The sequence below is a fragment of the Quercus robur genome, chromosome 8, assembly GCF_932294415.1.
Source record: "Quercus robur chromosome 8, dhQueRobu3.1, whole genome shotgun sequence".
NCBI classification, from domain to species: domain Eukaryota; kingdom Viridiplantae; phylum Streptophyta; class Magnoliopsida; order Fagales; family Fagaceae; genus Quercus; species Quercus robur.
This window is the reverse complement of record NC_065541.1, coordinates 19,377,523-19,392,975: the sequence shown is the minus strand read 5'-3', so window position 1 is coordinate 19,392,975 and position 15,453 is coordinate 19,377,523. Positions and strand designations below refer to the sequence as shown.

The 15,453-nt window shown below is 36.5% G+C and overlaps 1 long non-coding RNA gene across 1 annotated transcript; it reads left to right on the top strand.

The window, feature by feature from the left end:
• Nucleotides 1–423: 423 nt before the first annotated feature.
• Nucleotides 424–13,852, top strand: LOC126694913 (uncharacterized). Its single transcript, XR_007645934.1, has 3 exons — nt 424–506; nt 10,770–10,823; nt 13,378–13,852. It is a non-coding gene; the product is annotated as an uncharacterized LOC126694913 (long non-coding RNA).
• The last annotated feature ends 1,601 nt before the right edge of the window (nt 13,853–15,453 follow it).

Sequence of the window (15,453 nt, the reverse complement as noted above, 5' to 3'; positions counted from 1 at the left end):
TAAATACCTTCTTTTCTTTTCTTTTCTTCAGTCGTCCCCTTCCCCAAATTTCTGTTTCTCCTTTCTATCCTTCACGCTTCATTCAGCTTAGCGCCTCCTCATTATTATTATTATTTTTTTCTTTCTTTCTCTGAGTCCATGCCCTTCTATTCTTTTCTTTTCTTTTCTTCAGCCGTCCCCTTCCCCAAATTTCTGTGTCTCTTCTCTCTATCCTTCACACTTCAGCGCCTCTTCTTCATTTTTTTTTCTTTCTTTGAGTCCCGTGGTCCTTTCTTTACCTGCCCCCTTCCCCAATTTTCTGTGTCTCTCTGTACCCTTCTTGGCATTCTCGCTTCAGTGCCTCCTCATTCTTTTTTTATTTTCTTTCTTTCTCTGAGCCCATGGACCATGGCCAGGCCTCTCTCTTCTCTCTGAGTCACATATCTCTATTCTTTATTGAAAAATCACTACAGAGACATATGGTGGTAGGCTCAAGCATGGTGTTCTCCTGCTATGATGCGGCAACGGTAAAGTTCTGTGTGGACCCTTTTGCTAATTCAAAATATTTTCAATTTTATGATGGATTTTGTTTGTAAATTGTTGAACAAATATTTTTGGAAGTTTTTCTTTCTCTATTGTTCTAATTTGTTCAACATCTCTCTCTGTTGCTCTATTGGTTTTCTTTTTATATGTGATTAAAGTTAGGGACTTAGGGTTTTGAAAATCCCTCTTTGGAAAACCGAAAACTGACTGAAACTGACCAAAACCAAAATACACCGAAATCAATTGATTTCCAACCATTTCGATTGATTTTGGTTGAGAATTTCACAAACCGAAATATTCGGTTTCGGTTGGCCATACCCATGAAAACCGACCGAAACTGAACCGAGCACACCCCTAGATGGTACTAACATTCCAATTGACCATTTCTTTGGCCTAGTTTCAGAGTTGGGAACAAAGGCACAAAGGCCGAGAAACTTTCTTGTGTGACTGTTTGACTAATCAGATGGACAAGACCCTAGTCTTGGAATTAGCAACTAGTATTATCCGTGTATGATACTCCTTTGCCAAACTCTGTTGAAGTATTCTGGCCGAATACTAAGTTAGGTTCTTATGAGGCTAGGGTGGGATTTTGTAAGATACCCTACAAGATTATTGTTTTAGCTTTGAAAAATATTTGGTGAATGTTGTGCCTATGAGGGAGATTGTTGTTTCTCACAGCTATCCTCTGTGTAAGGCTTGTGAGGAAACTCTTGGTCATATTTGAAGCCTATGTTCTTTGGCTCGAGTTGTGTGGTTTGGTGATTTATTAACAATCCTAGTCGATAACTAAGTTCCCAAACTCATTAAGGCTTGGGGGTATCTACTTGGTTAACTAGTAATAAGCTGAACAATATGTTTTGGATTGTTTTTTTTATAATGCTTCAGCTACTATTTGGCCATTACGAAAATTCAAATGTAAGGTAGCCATGGAAGGTGATATAGTTTCATCAACTACTGTCTAACATATTGTAAGGTTGAATTTATTCAACCATCTAATTGGCTTTATTCCATGCCAAATTTGCTTGTAATTCAGCATTTAGAAACCCTATATTTAGGTGGGATTGATGTAAGGGTAGTGAGTGAGATAGAGTGAAGATTGCTCAAGAGTGTGCAAGAAAACAGAGTGTCGCGGCTGGGACTCGCGGGTGGACTCGCGGCTTCAACCCGCCAGAAGATGCACACGTGCCAAGCATGCTGGAAGATGAACAGTCATGCTAGCTGGAGCACTACAGGACAAAACAGGACAACTGGCCATACGGTTAACTCGCGACTGGAACTCGCGACTTAGTCAAGCCGCGAGGTCAAGCCGCGAGGTCAAGCCGCGAGCCACCCCTGTTTTGGAAAAACCTGACGTTTCGCATTCCTCTTCACTCCAGTATAAATACCCTTTTAACCCACGATTGAAAGAGAGCTTCCAGAGAGAATTTTGAGAGAGAAACCCTAAAGAAAAACCAGATTGTTTCACCCACAATCTCTACCTTAGAGTCTCATCAAATTCCCTCACTCTCTTCCTCTCCATTGTCAAATCCTTGAGAGGCTTTATACCAAACCTGGTTCTCACCATTATCATCTCTGTGAGACAGTCGTTTGGAGTTCTGGGAAGCAGTTAGGAAGGAGCCAATATTCATTGGTTGATGCTACGGTGTAGTAGCGGAATCCGGAAAGCTAGAAAAGAAAAAGGTTCGGCGCAACCTCGTTGGAGCAAGAAGCTTGGAGGGCTTAGGTGCATTGGGTAGATTAGGCTTGGAGGGTCTATTGCTGTCCTTGTATCCCAACTGTATTTTCTAGTGGATTGATTACCGCTTGGAGGGCGGCGGAGAGGTTTTTCGCCGAGGTCTTCGGTTTCCTCTTCGATAACATATCTGGTGTTATCTCTGTGTTTGCATCCTCCTTCCTCTCTATCTCTGCCTTTATATTATCTGCTGTGGTTTATTTTGTTGTGGCTTAGATAGTTGTTTAATCAATTCCATATTATAGCATATGTTAAGTTTCCGCACACTAGTTGTTTGACATATTGCTTGGGTTGGTTAAGTTGGTTTTTGGGGGTCTAAACGTTCAAAAGTGTTTTTGTACACGTTTTTGAACTTTCAATTGGTATCAGAGCGGGTACACTTGTTGTGGTTTAAATACCTAAGTGTGATCCTTGACCCCTTGTGTTTATTTGCCATGGATTGTGCTTTGTATGACTCTTTGCATGATTTGGTTGGTGATGAATGTAACATGCCACGTGTTTGTGAAAATGCCTCTATGAGTGTTAATCCTCATAAGTGTGATGACATGTTATTTGAATCTATGGGTGTTGTTGACAAACTCTTCAAGAAAAATGCTAAGAAGTTTCAAAAGAATTTGAGCAAGTTATTTTGTGAAAAGGATGATTTGATTGCTAAGCTCAATAAATCCAACAAATTGGTTGAGAAATATAAAAAACTTGCTGAAATTTCTCTTGAAAAGCTGAAAGAGTTTGAATGTTTGAATATGGACTTGGATGCTAAACTTGTTTTGTCTAACAAACTTGTTGATGATCTTAAATGTGAAAATGAATCTCTTAAGATGCATGCCAAGTGTTTGATTGCTGAACCTATTGTTAAAAAGGATGATAATGTTTGTTGCAATCATGTTGTGGTACCCGATTTTGTGCCTAGTGTGTGTTCTACCTTAAAGGACAAATCGGTGTACATTCCTCCACATAAAAGAAATCAAAAGGTGGAGAGAAAGGCTGTTAAGTCAAAGCCTTCGTTTAGGTCTCAACCTAAGGCTTTGGATGGATCTAAGTTTGTTCCAATTTGTCACCATTGTGGTGCCTTTGGTCATCTAAGACCTCATTGCTCTAAGTTTCAAGCTCTTAAGAGAATCAAAAGAAAAGAGAAACTTGAGCTTTTTGGAAGTTGTGCTAAAAAGAGTAAACTGGATTTGAGTGAAAATCGCATGTTGTTAAAGAAAATGTTTAATGCTCTTAACTCCTTGACTATGTGCATCTCCGGTTCTCATTCTTCCAACCCTCGTCTCGCTTCTCTTGAGACACTCATTCCAAACAATCATTCCGTTTGGATGAGGAAGGGTTCCTATGGTTGAGCTTTTGCTCTTTTGGTCCTTGATCTTATTCTTTCGATCTTTGTAGGACCCTTCATGCATTAAATGTCATATCTTCATGCATTTTGTGCATCTTGCATTTATTTGTATGCATTATTTTGTTTTTGATCTTCTTTTATGTTTTCTATTTTGTGTGAGTAAAAATCCAAAACCACATAAAAAGTGAAAAATTCAAAAAGTTTGATCGTATATGTTTGAGCACATATCACATGTGAGTTTGGCCTTGTACCTTTGTACAAATGGCTTTGTGCATTTTCGAGCTTAGCTTGTTATTTTTGCACTTATATCTTTGTGGGAAAAATCTTGACATCTTTGTGTGTTTGTTGTAAATCGATCTTCAAGCTTGTCATGAATGATTTGTCAATAGTCATGTTGGTTTTGATACATGCGTAGACTTGTGCTTATATCTCTTCCCACTCTTTTATCTTTATTGTTTAAAGAGCTCAATAAATGTAAATCTCAAAATGAAAAGAGATAATGAGCTGCAAAAGCCGTCGCACATACTAGTATTCGACTAGGAAAAAGGGAAAGCGACTTATATGAAAATGTATGATGCCCAAAAAAAAAAAAAAAAAAAAAAAAAAAAAAAAAAGCCAAAGGCTTGTTCATCAAATTGAAATATCAAAAATTTCAGGCATCAATCTCAAAAATGAGATGTATTGCTCAAAATGAGTTATATTAATTCAAAATGATCAAATGATATGAATTGTAAGAAGCAAAATGAAAAGCTTCAATCTTATGTAATCATTTTCTTGTGGGAGGTCATATATGTTCACTTCGATAATTGAGATATACCACTTGACTTAGTACTAGTTGTGTATGACTTGATTGAATTGATCATTGAAGCTTCATTCTAGACTAAGGACTATTCCACATTTGATACACACACATAACACACTTGCCTTATGTTCAATGAATGTCTTATTCATTTGTTAGATTGTACTTGTCTAAATGTGATGTGTGTGTGCTCAATCATATATGGTTCAATCCAAAAAGATTTTTGATCATTTTATATGTTTTTGGAAGTGATTTTTATCACTCTTTGAGTTTATGTTTAGTGCTTACTTTGTTTTTCAATGTTTAAACATGTTCTGGTTTGAAAAACAAGTGTCAGATTTTTTGGCCACTCATTTTGGCTACTTGCGTGAGCTGCCAGCAAGCTGCCAGTTTTGGCTGGTCGGTTTGGCGGCTTGCAAGTCGCGAGTCTAAGCCGCGAGTTCAGACAGAGAGGTTTCGCGGCTCACTCGCGACTTGGCTTGCGACTCGCCAGTCGCGAGTCGCCCAGAATCAGCTTTTTAAAGAGCTTTTTCGTGGGAAACTTGTTTTAAACCTCTCCCATCCTCTCTTAAACCCCTCTTTCAATATTTTTACATCAAAACCCAACCAATTTGAATGGTTTTTCAATCCATTAACATCTCTAAGGTAATTATAAACTCTTTTCATTGATTTTGATCCTTAGATTATGTTTTGGAGAGTTTTGTGCTCTTGGTTGGGATTTTCATCATAGGGGTTGGGAAAACTTATTTTTTGTCAATTTTCTTCATGGGATTCGTTTCTTTTGTTGTTATGCATTGGATGTTGGCCCCTTGTGGCAGTAAGAACATGTATTAAGGGTGGTTTTCATGATGTTCATGCATTGTTTCACATTTTTGTTTATAGTGTGCATGCTAGGTGTTTGATAAAATGCCTCTTAGACATTTTCTCGCTTGTTTGGACTCCGATGAGTACCAAAATTTGGGGTTTCTCATGTTTCCTCATTAGGAACATGTTTGGTTCATTGGTTGTGTATTTTAACACACTTTGCCCCACATGTGCATTTTTCATGCATTGATCATGCATTGCACTTAGCCACCTCTTGCACACACCTTTGCTACCCTTGTCATGCATTGGTCTTGACCTTGCTGTTTCATCCTAGCATGTCATGCTTACCTTATGCTTTGTAGCATGTTACTTTGTCTTAGGTTTGAGCTTCATTTTCTCATTCATCTTGCACTCCTCATGCATCATTAGCATTGTTCATACCTTCATCTCTTGCCCTCGTTTCTTCTTGACCCTTTGTCTATTCCTGACAAAAAGGGGGAGAGTATACTCTAGAGAAATGTTTCGGAGTATTTTGTCTTTTCTATATGACTCTTGTGCACATCCTTAGGGGGAGAAATTCTATTTCTCATGCACATTTGTAGGGGGAGAGTTATTCCATAGGGGAGATGCATATACCAAGGGGGAGAAGACATTGTGTTAACTAGAAAACCTTGTTCTGTTTGTTTTCTTGTTGGCTTTATGGTGCTTTGTGTTATGCTTTGGTGTTCTCTTTGCATCATGTTTGTGCTTTGGACATGCACATATCCCTATGTTATTATACTTCATTGAATGCATGTTCAGATGATCATTTGCTTTGCTATGTGATCATTGTAGTCATTTCTATACTTGTCATTTATTACTTGCTTTACCTTGAGGGTCTAATGTGGTTTGTGCAAGTGTTTCAGGGTACAAGTATAAATATGTTCCAAGTGCATCACAGCTTCTCATCACTTTGAAGGGGAGAAAATTTATGCACTTTTAGTTTATATTGTTTAAGTTTTTATTCAATATAATGTGTTTGTACCCATATGCTTATGTAAGCTTTTAGGGTTATTGTTTTATGCATAGTTTGTAGGCTTTATGGTATGTACCATGCTTAAGTGCAGCCTTTATGCTATGTTGAAATCAGTACTTAATCTAAATGTTCTGCATTTTGGTCTATGTACTGTCACTCTTGTGCCCTTGTAGGATTGTTCCTAGATGCATATGCCATGTGTGCTATGCATTGGTTGAGTGTTGAGCATACAAGTGTCTTGCCTTGTGCTTGTTAACTTGTATGTCTTTGTGTTCATTCCAAGTGTGAATGAGCACTGTGATCACTACCTTATGGTGTTCACTTGGTTAATCAAGCCATGGTTTGTTTATTAACTCCATCTTTGCTTGATCTCATATTGCCTGTTTCATATGCATTTATAATTTTCTGCTTACAATGATCATGGTGTATTGTTGTGTTTCAGGAGTGTATGTTCATATGATTCAAGTGCTTCACAGCTTCTAGAGTTAGGTGTGAGTGAGTTTTGTTCAACTGTTCCCAACTCACATGTTAAGTCTAGAGTCTGTTTTAGGGTTTTGTCACGGAATAGCCAAAGGGGGAGATTGTAAGGTTGAATTTATTCAACCATCTAATTGGCTTTATTCCGTGCCAAATTTGCTTGTAATTCAGCATTTAGAAACCCTGTATTTAGGTGGGATTGATGTAAGGGTAGTGAGTGAGATAGAGTGAAGATTGCTCAAGAGTGTGCAAGAAAACAGAGTGTCGCGGCTGGGACTCGCGGGTGGACTCGCGGCTTCAACCCGCCAGAAGATGCACACGTGCCAAGCATGCTGGAAGATGAACAGTCATGCTAGCTGGAGCACTACAGGACAAAACAGGACAACTGGCCATACGGTTAACTCGCGACTGGAACTCGCGACTTAGTCAAGCCGCGAGGTCAAGCCGCGAGCCACCCCTGTTTTGGAAAAACCTGACGTTTCGCATTCCTCTTCACTCCAGTATAAATACCCTTTTAACCCACGATTGAAAGAGAGCTTCCAGAGAGAATTTTGAGAGAGAAACCCTAAAGAAAAACCAGATTGTTTCACCCACAATCTCTACCTTAGAGTCTCATCAAATTCCCTCACTCTCTTCCTCTCCATTGTCAAATCCTTGAGAGGCTTTATACCAAACCTGGTTCTCACCATTATCATCTCTGTGAGACAGTCGTTTGGAGTTCTGGGAAGCAGTTAGGAAGGAGCCAATATTCATTGGTTGATGCTACGGTGTAGTAGCGGAATCCGGAAAGCTAGAAAAGAAAAAGGTTCGGCGCAACCTCGTTGGAGCAAGAAGCTTGGAGGGCTTAGGTGCATTGGGTAGATTAGGCTTGGAGGGTCTATTGCTGTCCTTGTATCCCAACTGTATTTTCTAGTGGAATGATTACCGCTTGGAGGGCGGCGGAGAGGTTTTTCGCCGAGGTCTTCGGTTTGCTCTTCGATAACATATCTGGTGTTATCTCTGTGTTTGCATCCTCCTTCCTCTCTATCTCTGCCTTTACATTATCTGCTGTGGTTTATTTTGTTGTGGCTTAGATAGTTGTTTAATCAATTCCATATTATAGCATATGTTAAGTTTCCGCACACTAGTTGTTTGACATATTGCTTGGGTTGGTTAAGTTGGTTTTTGGGGGTCTAAACGTTCAAAAGTGTTTTTGTACACGTTTTTGAACTTTCACATATAGTCATTACAAGTCATCTATATGCAAGCAAGGGTGATGTAGAACAGACAGCACATGCCTTACTAGAGCAGTAGAGGCGCCGGAAGTCACAACGCAAGGTCAAGGGGGGCGCTAGTAGTGGCCATTAGGACGACAATGTCAAAATTTCATGAAATTTGATAGGTTGAAAGGAAATGACATTTTGATCCAGACTCATGACCAATGCCATGAGCGTCGCTTAATTTAGGCAAATTCATTCGTTAAGGCCCTAAAAATAGTGTTTCTGCTATTTATAGTAATATTTGTTTTTCCTTATAATTTTTAGTTTAAAAGTCAGAATAAGGTCTATCTGTTTTGAGATGACCCTTAATGTCAGTAATTTATGATTTTGCATTTAACTCAATTTTGCTATTTGTAGTAAATTTTGGAATTTTGTCACCTAATCGCATAATTAGTGCGAATTAGGGTTTTGGATGTTTCCTAGTCGTCCTAGGGTTTTACTTTTTGGTATTTATATGTTTTGTGGCTATCAAAGGCAAATCAGACTATTATCAATAAACACAGACTTTTTGTCAAATTCTGAAAGCTCGAAATGTGTGAAAACACAAGAGCTTGTTTAGACCCCCAATTCAAATTACGGCTTGATTGATTTTACACTAACTTAATACTAAGTGCGGAATAGTGTAAACGCAAGCAACCATGCAAGAGAGCTACTCTAATTCATATTTAAAGCAACACAGCAGTAAAATGAAATGAACAAGAGTAGGGAAGAGAGATGCAAATACAAATAACACCGAGACGTGTTATTGAAGAGGAAACCGAAGAACTCGGCGAAAAACCTCTCCGCCACCCTCCAAGCGGTAATCGATCCACTAGACAATCAGTTGGGATACATGGGTAAGCAAGAGACCCTCCAAGCCTAATCTACCCAATGTACTTAAGCCCTCTAAGCTCCTACTCCAACAAGGCTTCTTGGAACCGTGTCTTGTCTAGCTCTCCGAATCCTGCAACAAGCTCCATGTAGCATCCACCAACCTTGGCATCTTCCAATGCTTCCCAGCAACACCAAAAACACTCACTACACTCTGAAAAGGTGTGAATTATGTTTGGGTACAAATCTCCTCTCAAGGTATGATAATGGAAGAGGGAAGGAGAAGAGACTACAATTAATTCTCACTAAGGATGAGTAGCTCTCTCTAAAAAAGATGGGTGTGTGTGTTGTAGAAAATCTATCTAGGGTTTTTCTCTCTGAATGGTCTCTCTTACATTTGTGAGTAATGAGGGTATATATAGTATGAGTGAAGGGTAAGGAATTCACACATAAAAATCCTCCAGGCAGAATGTTTCATGACTGTCTTGCAGGAAGGTCTTACCCACGAGACACTCGCGAAAATGATAGCCTGGCACGACTCTTCAGCTTCGAGTCATGTGCTCCTCACATGCTCTTTCGCAGCTTAGCTTCTCGCGAGCTTCTCGCGAAATCCACTGATTCTTCATTTAAGCTTGAGTCTTCACCAACTTAATACTAAACCCAATACAATAAAATCCCATAAAATACAAGGAACACATTTAGAACAATTACAACACTTTTTGTCATGGAATAAAGCCAACATAAAACATAGTTGTACATCACAACTTTACAAATTCTTTCTCTGGTGGATTCCAGTTTATCTTCTTATGAATTCAAGGAAACCCCTCGTAGAGTCGAGGTTTGCTACCAGAAGCTAATAATTTAGTCTTTGTTCTATCAAGAGAGTATCGTGTGTGCTTTCTTCAGGCTTCAGTGACATAACTACTAAACTATTTAAATTTTATGATGGCTTCATGCAGCAAATAATTTGTGTTCTATACATATTTTGTTTAGCTATTGCATTCTTCTTGCATGAAGTAGCCTTTTTGATAGTTTCTAGACCCCTTAAAAACACAATTGGATTAACCTTGGTAATTAGCCAAGTTGTTACTTAGTCCAAATTCCAAATCTACTTTATCACAATCAAAAAATCATATCATGCAAAACAGCGGAAAAATAAATAACACAATGATATGATCACCCAGGAAACCAAACCGATAAAAACCTGGGGAGGATTTAACCTAGCTATCCTCAAGGTAAACCTGAATCTACTATGAAAGAATAGAAGTTGTACAATAGGACTTAGACCGCTAACATCCTATTGCTACCCACCAATAGAAACTTACTGACACGACCATGTGCAAGCTCCGAGACCACGGACTCCTTTTTTCTTGGATTCTCCAGCAAGTACAAGCACACCTGCTTGTGTTTCTTTAAGTTCTTATGGCAGCAACTGAATGATCATCAAGTTCTTGAACGAATCTCCTTCTTGATAATCCTAAGCTTGTGTAAAGGAAAGCTCCTCACAGATCTCACAAGAGATTTACACAAACAGCAATATGAGCAACACTAAAACGTGGCTAGGGTTTCCCTTATATACCTAGGACAAAAATACATAACCCTAAATGTTTTAAATAAACTAGGGCTGAGTTGGAATTCTGTAGAAAACGCATTCTGCCCGAATTTCGATTGATCGAGCCTAAGTTTCGATCAATCAAACCAGGCCGAAATGCTTTAATAAATCTGCATCAACTTAAATCCAACTTTACATAAATGAACCAACTTTGAGCAAGTCTAAACACGACTAAACATCTTGTTTTGATCATGGTTTGCCAACAATACACATTAGAGTTCTAAATACATAAGATCCTAAGTCTTTAGAACCTAACACTTTTTAATAAAATCTTTCTTACTTATTAGAAAAAAAAAAAGAAAAAGATTTTAAATTTGGGGAAATACTTGATCTTCTCTTGATTTAATATACTTTTTGCAGGGACCATAGTTCCATTTGATCTTTTTTTTTTTTTTGGTTGCAGAATCACAGATTTGGGATTCATCTATCCCTAGGAACATTTGGTCTATTCCTCATGGTTAGTGTACAAAAGCAGTGCACACTTCTGGTATGTTGATATTCAATGGTTGTGAATATCTTTCATAGCTATTCCTAACTGACATGCTCCGTATGTATGATTTGATAATCTGTGGAAAAAATATGCTAATGATACAATCTTCTTTAATCATCAATTTGGCTTTACTTCTTTGCATCATGTTTTTTACTTTTTTGGGTTAATTAGTTGAGAAGTTTTTGGGTCATCTACCAATATGTAGCAGTTTTCTTCCCATATCTCTATTGTTCCTATGTATTCATCATGAAATTATTCGTGATTATATATGGCATTATCTTTATATTTATATCCATTCAATTGTTTTCTTGTTTTATCCTAATTTATGATTCTAATTGATTCAAATTTTGTTTCATCACAACTTGATTGTTGTTTAATCACTCTCAAAATGATTGGTGCAACCTATAAATTGACTCGAGATTGAGAATATCAATCTCCACTAGAGGTCCCTTTTAATTGTTTATTTAGTATATTAAACTTGGTTTGAGCTTTATAATTTACCTCCTTTCCCTTTTCAAAATATGTTTAGCCAAAATTTTATTGAGGTTGCTTAGGAGATTTTCAATAAATAAGCTCAATCATGATGGTTCCTAAATGTCTTAAGTTTTTACCTAATAGTTGGAATTTGTTCAAATATGTCCCACAACTTCATTTTGTTTACAATGAAGTGTTTCAATCATTCGGCTTATCTCAAATTGGACCTTTATCTCGCAAACATCAGGCCCTTCAATACCTAGACTCATGAACTTATGTGACATACAGGATTTGAAGTGGTCCAAGCTCAAATCCAATCACAACCCAACAACCAAAGTTATTACAAAAACCAATGCATTGGAATGATCCTTCTCCTATGGATTTTTTTATTTTTTTTTTATTTTTAAATTACCACTTAATTTTTGTGGGAGCATTTTGCTTGATTGATGTTTTGATTAAAAGGGTTAGTGATTTTGAGGAGGATTTGAGCAAAATAAAGTATGGATCTAAGATGTCATCAGATTAAATTGAGTGCATGTGTGTATTTGAATAGACCTATAAATTGGACTTGTTGATAAAATTTGATAAAAATTACTTCTAGGTTGGGGCATTTTGCATTTGTTGATGCATGTACATTTACTTTGTATTAATGAAATTTATCTCCACTATTTATGTGAGAATGACAAGCTTCAAGGGAGAACTCTTTACCCATTCCAATATAAAGGATTTGTCAATCAAATAATAGATGATAATTAGTTTGTCAAAAAACCTATTTTCATCACCATCAATTCTCTATGTACATTTGGTTATATTCCGTAAGGCATTTTGCACCTTTATAAGCATTGTTGAAGTGAAAATCCATTAGATTATTTGATAATTCAATTGTTGAAAGTGGGGGAAGGGGACTTGAACCTTGGTTTTCCTCATAAAGGAGATCAAGAAATGCCACTGAACTATAAGGTTTTTGGGCAAAAATCCATTAGAATCTTCTTTCTTACCTTTTGCTACTTTTTGGTTTCCTGTTTAGCGTATATACTTATGTTACCATTCTTGTTGTCGAATTACATGGTGCTTTTGAGAAAGATATGGTCTCCACTTATCATGGATGAATTAATACCCTGTAATCTTTTATTACAATACGATCAAAGTATCGCATAAACATGCACTTCCTCTTCTTATTAAGTCACTTATCCCTTTCAACAACCATATAAATCTCACAATCCCGAACTTAAAATTCACAAGTTAGAATTGTGAAGTTTAACACATTGGATGTCTAGTGGTATTTTGGCTTTATGGCTAGACTCTTTATTTTCACAAAGTGCTTAGCCACCATGTTTATTTTTCTAGGATTTTTTGGGTTCCCTTATTAAAAAAATAATAATAATAAAAAAATAATAATTACATGCTGAACATGTCAGTTTCCATTCTTGAACGCAATAATATTTCAACTTCTCAATACTTGAAGAATAATGTATCACACCCTTTTAATTCTTAATTGATGTATATAATGAAGTGAGAACTTTAAATGCGTCCAATAAATACTAAGAATTGTCAATTGAACTACAAAGCTCTTGGCATCTCAAATGAAATACTTATATGCTTAGTTTTTGGAATTCTTATGTCATTAAATAAAATGTCCTTCATGGCCATTATTGTAGAACTAGACTTTAAATCATTTTTCCTTGATTAATGATTTAAATGATGAGATTCACATGTATATGTAGAGAAGATATTCGCAGTACATTATTCATTAACATAAATGTACTATAACCCTCTCACCAAATATTCGTACAAGATGTCAACATTCACAATAAGTTTGAATGGCATTGAATACGTTGCTACAAGCCTTGTAGCAACTGAATCATATTAAAACGAATTGACCACCATCTATATCAAGATTGGAATTGTGTGCTATGGGATAGATTATTATTTGTGTTTTGTGTGAGTAAAATAAGCTTACATATGATTCAGGAGAACCAAATCCTTAATATCCTCCCACATTTTGTTCTTTTGTCATAATCTTCTTGTGTTTCTACTGTATTTGTAGGTGGAACGTCATTTTATAAGACTGTTTCACAATCTCTCCATGAAGAAAAGAAGTATGGGGGTAATGAAGTGGAGACAAAGGCACTGAAAGCTAAGATAAGCAAAATGGAGGAAGAAATCACAGAATGCAAGAAATTAATTGAACGAGCAGAGAAACATAGGCCTTTATGCAGATTTCTAGCTAGAGAAAATCTCTTCCTTCAAATCAAATGTGGATAAAAAAACAGAGGATGTGAGTAGAGAGTCTTCATGAATTTTTGGATGATTTGATAGTTCCTACCATCACAATAAGTAGGAAGAATTTTAAGTAGAAGGCAATATCATTTCAAGGAGACAAGATGGTGGAGTGATGAAATAATTGTTAACTATTGGGATGATAAATATTGTATGTCTCAGATTTTGTGTAATTATTGTGGAACCCCCCCTCCTCACCCTATTTTGGTGTTTGTTTTGAGTTATGGCAGAATTGGGTGTGATTAGGAATGATATATGTTGTTAAGTATTGGAATGATGAATTTATTATTAAGTATTTGGATAATAAGGATTTGTATGTCTCTCTCTCTCTCTCTCTATCTCTCTCTCCCTCCCTAAACCACCTCTTTGGCCTTTGTTTTGATGTGCCGGAATTGGGTGATTAGGAATCATATATGTTGTTAATATACTAATCTTTAAGGCTAAATTTGTAAACTACACCTTTAAAGTTTGGGGGTGTTTGGATTCTACACCCTGAAGTATCACGTAAACTTGCCACGCGTGCTTAGTTTTTCTAATAAAATGATGCTCCCATTATTTTTGTAGCCTAAAAATTTAAATTATTAAATAATTTAAAATGACATGGTATAATAAAAATGATGACGTCATTTTTAAATATACAAAATCAAGCCTTTTTTTTATACCTTCACTCCATTATTTGTTTATTATACCATCACTCCATTATTTGTTTAAAATGACATGGTATAATAAACAAATAATGTCTATTCTTAAACAAATAGAAAATCAAGCCTTTTTTTTTTTTTTTTTATAAACCCACTCAGCCTTCTCCCAAGCCTTTCTAATCTATAAGATGGCATTTGGTACGGAGGAATCCACATTACTCCTAGCATCCAGATTCCTAAGAATGTAGCTATTCTTATGTTTGGTTTCATTGGGAATCTCTTAAAATTCCTAGGAATGTGAGATGATAATGTTTGGTTTATTCCTAGGAATCTTAAATGAATTATTTATTTTTCCCATTCTATCCTTAGATTTGAATGTGAACTACCAAGTCCTTTAAAAAAAATCTTCCTCTAAATAAATAATGAAAAGCCAAATATAAACTATTAATTATAACCAATTCATTAAAATTGTAGTCTAACATTTCAAAATGACAGTCCTTTGATTATCAATAGCTCATTGAATACTTTCATTCTTCTCTTAGCTTCTTCTGACTCAATCTTGAAGCAAGATGCAATGGTGGCCATATGTCCATTAGTTTCTTCATACTTCTTTCGAAAGTCTTTCATTATCTCCATTAAGGTCTCAGTTAGTTCATCATTGGATCTTGGCCTCTTCTTATTTAGATTCTTTGAGCTAGCACCTCGATTGGGTATTTGTGTTTGGGAACCATAACCATAACCATTTCCATTGATCTCTTCTATACCATCATTGTTTCTGTCTTAGCTTCATTTGTAGGAGCTTGGTTTTCTTGTCCTCTAGCTAACTCCTCTGTTGCACCTGTACCATGTTAAGCTCTATCCCCACTGGCCCTATCTTTACCAAACACAAGTGCTAATTCATCAAAATGAGGGAAGCGCTTATTCCACAATCCCCTTAGCATCTGGATGACCCTGATAGGAAACAAAAATATTTATATTCAATAATAAAATAAAAATTGGTCTTTAAACATGAATGACAAAAAAATAAATAGATTACCTTGACCCAAACATCAAAAATTTTCTTCTCAACCACAACCATTTTCTCATTATCATTCCAACAAAAACCACTGGCATTTGGACCAAGCATGTCAGCTATTGCCCGATATTGTCTTCTTAAAGTTTCGTGTCTAGATTCTATATGTGGACTTGCCTTTATACCACAT